Consider the following 8,650-nt stretch of genomic DNA (forward strand, 5'->3'; position numbering starts at 1 on the left):
ACTTGACTCAAGATGCATCTGCTCCCTACGCAGAGAGATCTGACTTTTAAAGACACATCATTTCCCCAAGAAAAGGTAAAACCAGGACAGTGTTTTTACAAGGGAAGCAGGGTTTGTGCTTCATAAACGGGGCAGTTGGAGAATATGAAGATGGGGACACAACAGATCCCCTTCCATGTGCCCAGAAGGGCTTGTCCCTCGGTGCAGACACACTTAGGCATGTGCACCTGAGTGGCTGAAAATGCATCAAGGTCATTCCCCCTTTCCTCTACTAGTGCATTTCAAGTCATGTTTAACATTGCTGCACATGCCATTACTGTACTTGATTGCTTGATTCCCATGAGCTGCTGTTCAATGAAGCTCTCATCTGAGCATATGTGATGGATGTCTCAGTTGTAAGTACACACCTTACATTTCCGAATTGAATGGAAGCTGGGTTCAGGGACAGTACGCCAGGGCAGTACACCAGGGTTCAGGGACAGTACACCAATCAGCTGCATTTCTCAAGAAACCAGAGGATTCATATGGATTGATTACTCAGTTTTCAATCCAACGATAGGAGTGCACTGGGGCCAGAATAAACAGTAGTGTGTACCCAGCCTTAGAGAAGACATTCCTGCTTGTAAATTTGAAGCTTCTTTGCATTACTTGCTGGGCTGGGATTAGAGAAAAGAGGGGGGTGGTTGCCAAACAGTTTGCGTTGAAGTTATCCCAAGTCATCAACTTTGCTTTGGATTTGTTTGTGCACATGACAGTGGGCTTTTGTTTTCTCAGAAACTGAGCTCACAATCCTCTGATGACTCCGGCTGGAAGGCAGGGAGGTGGGGAGGGAGGCAAGCAAGGGGGCAGTGTGATGCTGTGGTTGCAATAGGGATATTCTGCTACACAAATGTAACACAAAAAGTAAAGATAGCTGACTAACACCTGGAATATTGCGATAATAGGAAAAAAATACTTGGAATATCAGTTATTACGGAATCAGCAAAGACAGATAAATTCTAAGCAATATATTGTGAGTTTATATGTTGTGAGCATCTTCTGCATCTTTATCAGTATGGAACTCATTACGTATGTTTTTCTTATATGCATCATTTAATTCTTCCTGCATGCTTGGGGTTGAAATGTGATTTACTGGCCATATATGTCAACATCCTTTGTTAGAGGAAGGTTTTGTTTCAGTTGGATTGTGGATTTTATTCTGCTTCTTTTCCTTATATATTTGAAAATTTTAAATAATTAAAGATGGCTGTACTGTCCCATAAGAAAAAACCCCAAATCTATATCAGGGTAACTAAACACAGCCCAGAATAAGTAAGGAGGTAGTACAAGAATATTTGGCTAGTTTAGATGTATTCAAGTCTCCAGGGCCAGATGAACTACATCCAAGAGTATTAAAAGAACTGGCAGAGGTGATTTCAGAACCACTGGCAATAATCTTTGATAATTCCTGGAGAACAGGCGAAGTTCCAGCAGACTGGAGGAGGGCAAATGTTGTCCCTATTTTCAAAATGGGGGAAAGAGAGGACCCAAACAATTACCGCCCAGTCAGCCTGACATCAATACCAGGAAAGATTCTAGAGCAGATCATTAAGCAAACAGTCTGTGAGCACCTAGAAAGAAACTCTGTGATCACTAAAAGTCAGCATGGGTTTCTGGAAAATAAGTCATGTCAGACTAATCTGATCTCATTTTTTGACAGAATTACAAGCCTGGTAGATGAAGGGAACGCTGTGGATGTAGCCTATCTTGATTTCAGCAAGGCCTTTGACAAGGTGCCCCATGATAGTCTTGTAAAGAAGCTGGTAAAATGCGGGCTAGACAATGCTACCATTCAGTGGATTTTTTAACTGGCTTACTGACCGAACCCAAAGGGTGCTAATCAATGGCTCCTCTTCATCCTGGAGAGTAGAGCCTAGTGGGGTGCCACAGGGTTCTGTCTTGGGCCCAGTCTTATTCAACATCTTTATCAATGACTTGGATGATGGGCTTGAGGGCATCCTGAGCAAGTTTGCAGAAGACACCAAATTGGGAGGGGTGGCTAATACCCCAGAGGACAGGATCACACTTCAAAATGACCTTAACAGATTAGACAACTGGGCCAAAGCAAACAAGATGAATTTTAACAAGGAGAAATGTAAGGTACTACACTTGGGCAAAAAAAATGAAAGGCACAAATACAGGATGGGTGACACCTGGCTTGAGAGCAGTATATGTGAAAAGGATCTAGGAGTCTTGGTAGACCACAAACTTGACATGAGTCAGCATGAGAGCAGCTCAACCAAAAAGCCAATGCAATTCTGGGCTGCATCAATAGGAGTATAGCATCTAGATCAAGGGAAGTAATAGTACCATTGTATTCTGCTCTGGTCAGACCTCACCTGGAGTACTGTGTCCAGTTCTGGGCACCACAGTTCAAGAAGGATACTGACAAGCTGGAATGTGTCCAGAAGAGGGCAACCAAAATGGTCAAGGGCCTGGAAACGATGCCTTATGACTGAGGAACGGCTTAGGGAGCTGGGTATGTTTAGCCTGGAGAAGAGAAGGTTAAGGGGTGATATGATAGCCATGTTCAAATATATGAAAGGATGTCATATGGAGGAGGGAGAAAGATTGTTTTCTGCTGCTCCAGAGAAGCGGACACGGAGCAATGGATTCAAACTTCAAGAAAGAAGATTCCACCTAAACATTAGGAAGAACTTCCTGACAGTAAGAGCTGTTCGGCAGTGGAATTTGCTACCAAGGAGTGTGGTGGAGTCTCCTTCTTTGGAGGTCTTTAAGCAGAGCCTTGACAAGCATATGTCAAGAATGCTTTGATGGTGTTTCCTGCTTGGCAGGGGGTTGGACTGGATGGCCCTTGTGGTCTCTTCCAACTCTATGATTCTATTATTCTAATACCTTTTTTAGCCCAACCAAAATATCACAAATGTAACAGAGGCTCTCCTAGCTCCCTTTCACTTCTATGGGACAGAAGCAAATGAGATATCGAGTTACTGTGGTGCTTAAACTCTTCCTTAACTTTTGTTGTGGGATGGTCCTGCTGTAGCCAACTCAGTTTCTTTCCTCCCTTTCCCCATTTTCTCCAGGCCTACCATTATTAATCTAACCATATTTCTTTCCCACACCACTGACATTTTAAGAACCATCTCGGAATGTAGGAAGGAAAAGTTTGTACAGCTAGGGGATTTTCTCTCTGTGGGGAGTTCCTACTCTGGTTAATGTTCAACAGCGACATTGCAACATACATGAAATTCTGAATAAACCAAGCAAGGCTTAAGCTCTGAAACAAAGCAGGATTTAAGTCTGCCTGGAAGTTACATCAGCTTGAAAATCCTCCCCCTAACTCAAGATGAGCTGAACACAGTAAGTTTTCTGCTGAAAATCCCCCCTATTTTTTGCCCCTGATGACGCTATTTACTGTTTACCTTGGGGGGGGGGCAAACAGCAGGTGGGAATCATAGATTCATGGAATTGTAGAGTTGGAAGGGACCCTGAGAATCATATTATAGGCAATGCAGGAATATGGAGCTGTCACAAACAGGGATCGATTCTGCAACTTTGGTGTTATCAGCACCAAGCTCTAACCAACTGAGCTATCCAGGCTGTCGGTGTTTTTCACAAGGAAACTGGTACAAGGCCCCATTCTGGATTGGGACCTCCAGCTGTTATTTTTAAAATTCAGTATCAAAGTGGCCAGTTTATGCAGGATTTGGGTTTCATGGGTGTTATGTACTGAGCTGAATCCTAGAACAATAGGATTCAGAATCAGCGGGAGCTACCCAATCCAACTCCAGGTGGAAGTGAATCCGCAACCTGATTGGCCTGCTGGAGCAGCCAATCAGGCGGCTGGCAGAAGTGAATCTGCTACCTGATTGGCCTGTAGGAGCAGCCAATCAGGCTGCAGGCAGAAGTCAATCCACAATATAATTGGCCCACAGGTGTAGCCCTGAAGTAGCCAATCACGCAAGGCCCATTGTGTAAATAATGTATATAAGCAGATGGTTTTGGGAAAAGAGCCATTCGTCTTCTCTTCTCCTCCTTGATGACTATGAGCTGAATAAAGAGCATGAAATTCACTCTTGACTCCGAGTATATTTCACTGGCGACGAAGGTGGGATCCTGCTGAGCTGACCGCCACCACGCACTGCACCGCAGCACCGCCACCTGCTGCACCGCTGCATCGCACCGTGCATCCAGGTTTCAGCTCCAGGACCCAAGGAACCCAGAATGGCAACCGACAGCAGCTTCTTGCCATTCAAACCAGCATCAGGAGACTGGGAAGGGTACGCCGCCCGTTTCAACTTCCTCCTGCAAGCGAAAGAAGTCACCAACGATGCCATGAAGAGGGCGACATTCTTCAGCGTCTGTGGAGAGGAGACGTTTGAAATCGCCCGGGCTCTCCTTGCACCTAGAGATGTCGCTACCGTCTCTTACAAAACAATAATGGAACGGCTGAAGGAGCACTTTTCACCACAGCCCTCGGTGGTAGCTTGCCGAAATGCCTTCTACGCAAAGCGGCAAGCCCCGGGGGAAACCATAACTGGGTTTGTGACCTCCCTCCGCCAAGCCGCCCGGTTATGCAACTTCTCAGAGTTGGAGAACATGCTTCGTGACCGCCTCGTCGGTGGCCTGAGGGACGAGATGTTGCAACGACGCCTCTACGCCAAAAAAGACCTCACGTTCCAGATTGCTCTGGAGGAAGCCCTGGCAACCGAAGCCGCCGAGAGGTCAACGCAAGAGGCACGACCGGCCCCGCCATCCCAACCGAGGGTCTACCACGAAGACCTCACCGACGAATCCGAATCTGACAGGGAGGAAGTACACCGAGTACAGCGGCGCACTCAAGCAGCACACACACCACAGCAGCCTCGACGAGAAGGAGGGAACTGTGCAAGCTGCGGGGAGAACCACGAGAGGAGGACCTGTCGTTTCCGCAACGCAGAGTGCAGGCAGTGCAGAAAATTGGGACACATCGCCCGGGTGTGTCGGGCTCGACTCACCCGTCGACAAGCATCAGATGACCGACCCAGGAGCCCCAGGTCACACGGCACCATGCACCAAGGCAACTCGACGGAGATCACGGACTACCAGGTATTCCAGTTGCCCCATCCCAGCACAGAGAAAATTTATATAGAGGTACAGATAGAGGGAGCCCCATGCCGCATGGAGCTGGACACGGGTTCAACTCTATCCATAATCTCGGCCCGAACATTAAGGGAACTGTGCCCTAATGGGGGTCCCAAACTAAGGCCGGCCCCATTCACCCTCCGGGACTTCCAGAAACGTAAGGTCCCTACAATGGGGGTGGGGACCTTCAGGGTGCAATATCGAGGGCGAAAGCAACAATTGGACTTGCTGGTAGTTAAGGGCCCCTACGTTAGCTTACTGGGACTGGCATGGTTTGGACCTCTGGGGCTAGCCGTTACCGGGGTGAACCGCACTAGCTTACAAGTGGACGTGGACGCCATATGCAAAGAGTTTCCAGGGGTTTTCGATGGGGCATTGGGACAATATACAGGACCCCCCATTGCCCTACAGCTAGACCCCGCTGTACGACCCATCAGGCACAAGGCCCGCCGGGTCCCGTTCGCCCTGAAACCCCGCATAGACGAGGAATTGGACCGGCTCGTGGAGCAAGGAGTGCTGGAGCCGGTGCCCAACGCCCCCTGGGAAACTCCAATTGTCACACCCGTCAAGCCTAACGGTTCGGTCCGCATCTGTGCAGACTACAAATGCACCATAAACAAGGCTCTCACGGCCCATGCATACCCAGTGCCAGTGGTCAGCCATGTCCTCGCCACCCTGGCTGGGTCAAAAATCTTTGGCAAACTGGACTTGGCCCAAGCGTATCAACAGTTGCCTGTGGACGAAGCCACAGCAGAGGCTCAGACGATTGTGACGCACAGAGGGGCATTCAGAGTAAAGCGGCTGCAATTTGGCGTTAGCGTGGCACCAGGCATATTCCAGAATCTAATGGACTCTCTCCTTAAAGGGATTCCTGGCGTCACCCCCTTCTTCGATGATGTACTGATCGCCGGGCCCACACCAGAGGAATTTGAGGACCGCCTCCGCTCCGTCCTGCACCGTTTCCAGACGGCGGGCCTCAAGGTGAAGCGGGAAAAGTGTTTACTGGGAGTGCCGCAGGTGGACTTTCTGGGATTTAAGGTGGACGCAGAAGGGGTCCATCCAACCGGTGACAAGGTACGGGCCATTTGTGAGGCCCCAGCGCCCAAGAGCAAGCCCGAACTTCAGTCATTCTTGGGACTATTGAACTTTTACCATGCCTTCCTTCCCCATAAGGCAGCGGTAGCGGAGCCCCTACACAGACTCCTAGATAAAAGGGCCCCTTGGGTGTGGGGCCAGCGACAAAGGGCCGCATTCCAGGCAGTCAAGGACTTGCTCGTCTCAAACTCGGTCTTGGCACACTTCGACGAGAGGCTGCCAGTGGTGCTGGCATGCGACGCCTCTCCCTATGGCATCGGCGCTGTCCTGGGACACCAACTCCCGGATGGAAGAGAGGTGCCGGTGGCATACTTCTCCCAGACGCTTGCTGCAGCCGAACGAAACTACTCACAGATTGACAAGGAGGGTCTGGCAATCGTGAAGGGCGTAAAAAAATTCCATGATTTCTTGTACGGGCGGCCCTTTACCATAGTGACTGACCACAAGCCGTTGCTTGGCCTGTTTGCCCCCGAGAAGCAGACCCCCCAAGTGTTGTCTCCACGTGTCCTCAGGTGGTCAATTTTCCTTGCCGGCTACCAGTATGCACTAATCCACCGCCCTGGGAAGGCGATGGGCCACGCAGACGCACTCAGCAGGCTTATACTCGGAGTCAAGAGTGAATTTCAATGGGCTTCTACTCAGCTATTTACTGAAGACCTGGAACAAAGCCTTTCCTCTATTTCTGCCCTGTTCTGACCTGCTACCAGGCATGGAAACCTCTGGAGACAAACCCAACACCCCACAGGTCAAGAACCTTGTGGACGAGGCAATGCTGAGGCAGTGGCAGGTCTTGGGGTCTTAAATTTCAACAGCGCCCTGTGCGGCGCCAAATTTTGGCGCCCCTCCACCTGTCCCGCTCCACTGTAAATCATGGTTGCGGCACCCCCCGTGTTGGCTGGACCTGCTGAAGAATCCCTGGGGCTGTGGAGGAGGAAATGGAACCATCCCACTGGTTCTCAAGGATGCTGGCGCCAAAAGGTTTGGGTTCAGGCTGATGAGTAATGACATAGTAGGCCTCTACAGACCAGAGTCTACTTGCGAGTAAGCATTCCCTGAGGTCAGGAGGCCAGAGTACATAGGCATCCTCTCTCTTGGATGTTACCATTTCTGTTTCTTCCTCAACAGAAAGTTTTGAGATTGGTCTGGTAAGAAACTAAGGAATAAGTCAAAGCGTGGCAAAGGCATTTTTGGCCGAAACACCTAAAGAACCCATCCCTTTTCTTTCATCTGTGAGATTCATTTCTCTTTTTTGCACCTCCTCCCTCTTGAGCCTTCAAGTCGTTGGTCTAGTTCCCCTGCCTTACTGAACTCTCTGTGATATTGATCTTGGACTGGTTCCTGAGCTTGCTTCCGAATCATGTTTGGACCTACACTGATTCCCTGCATTTGACCTTTGCTTGATTTAGACTGCCCTGCACTGCACTGGGAACTTCCTGAGTCAGTGCGTGCTTAGGTGAGAGGCTTACAGGGCCGGATTTACATACAGTATAAGCTAAACAAGCTATAGCTTAGGGCCCCACTCTCTTGGGGGGGCCCAAAAAATTAAAGGAAAAAAGAACTGGATGTACATTTCCAAAATATAAGATAATAAATAAATAAAATAAAACTTACATGCAGCAACAGTGTTTTGTGTTGTGTAGGCTCCTATGATGTGAGTAATGTAAGACCTGCTCCCTAAGATATCACGGGTTTGCTCATTTCCATATAGCATATATTCAACACAGAAAACAGCAACAATTTGTTGTTGACAAAGGACAGCTGGACATATAAAGGGCCCCATTACCTTCAGTAGCTTAGGGCCTCATCAAACCTCCATCTGGCCCTGGAGGCTTATACCTCCTGGACCTGGGACCCAAGTCTCTGAGGGCACCTTCTGGAGGATGACCATTTCCTAAGGGTGGGAGTGTAGATCCTTATGCAGCCAAAACACACAAGAGGGTGGTATCAGTGGGCTCTGTGGAACCTCAGGTTTTGCAGGAGTACAAAAAGTATTGTATGTAAGAAGAAGAAAAACTAAGGAGAGGAATTGCTGCAGAACCACCCAATCAGCATTGAGCATGCTCAGTGGACACAACATGTTGAGTGAATGTTGGGGGGGGGGGTAGGGAGATTAGGAGAGAGAAGGAATGAAGTATCCTGGAAGAAGGTTGTGTGTCTGGGATACTGAACAGGAGCACTCCACGCATTTTGTGGCAGGTCCCACTCGTAGTCCAAATCGTTAATTTTCCCTTGTAAAGCTAGTGACACGAACCAGTGTGGCCAGGATTCCATTGATGTTCATTTATTTTATTTTATTTTATTTACATAATTAATGCCTGGGTGCACACACAAGCAATTATGATCAGATCAATGTATGCAACTGTGATCAGCTTGTATTTAAATTACATTAAAATCATTAAATGGGCTGCATATACAACACAAGGTATCCAAA

General features: G+C 48.5%; 1 long non-coding RNA gene across 1 annotated transcript; it reads left to right on the forward strand.

Moving 5' to 3' along the window:
* The first annotated feature begins 3,248 nt into the window (after positions 1-3,248).
* LOC148686695 (uncharacterized) lies at positions 3,249-7,841 on the forward strand. The gene is made up of 2 exons (XR_015947921.1): positions 3,249-3,360; positions 7,345-7,841. It is a non-coding gene; the product is annotated as an uncharacterized LOC148686695 (long non-coding RNA).
* The last annotated feature ends 809 nt before the right edge of the window (positions 7,842-8,650 follow it).

The sequence above is a fragment of the Zootoca vivipara genome, chromosome 2 (assembly GCF_965207765.1).
Source record: "Zootoca vivipara chromosome 2, rZooViv2.hap1.1, whole genome shotgun sequence".
In the NCBI taxonomy this organism is placed as follows: Eukaryota; Metazoa; Chordata; class Lepidosauria; order Squamata; family Lacertidae; genus Zootoca; species Zootoca vivipara.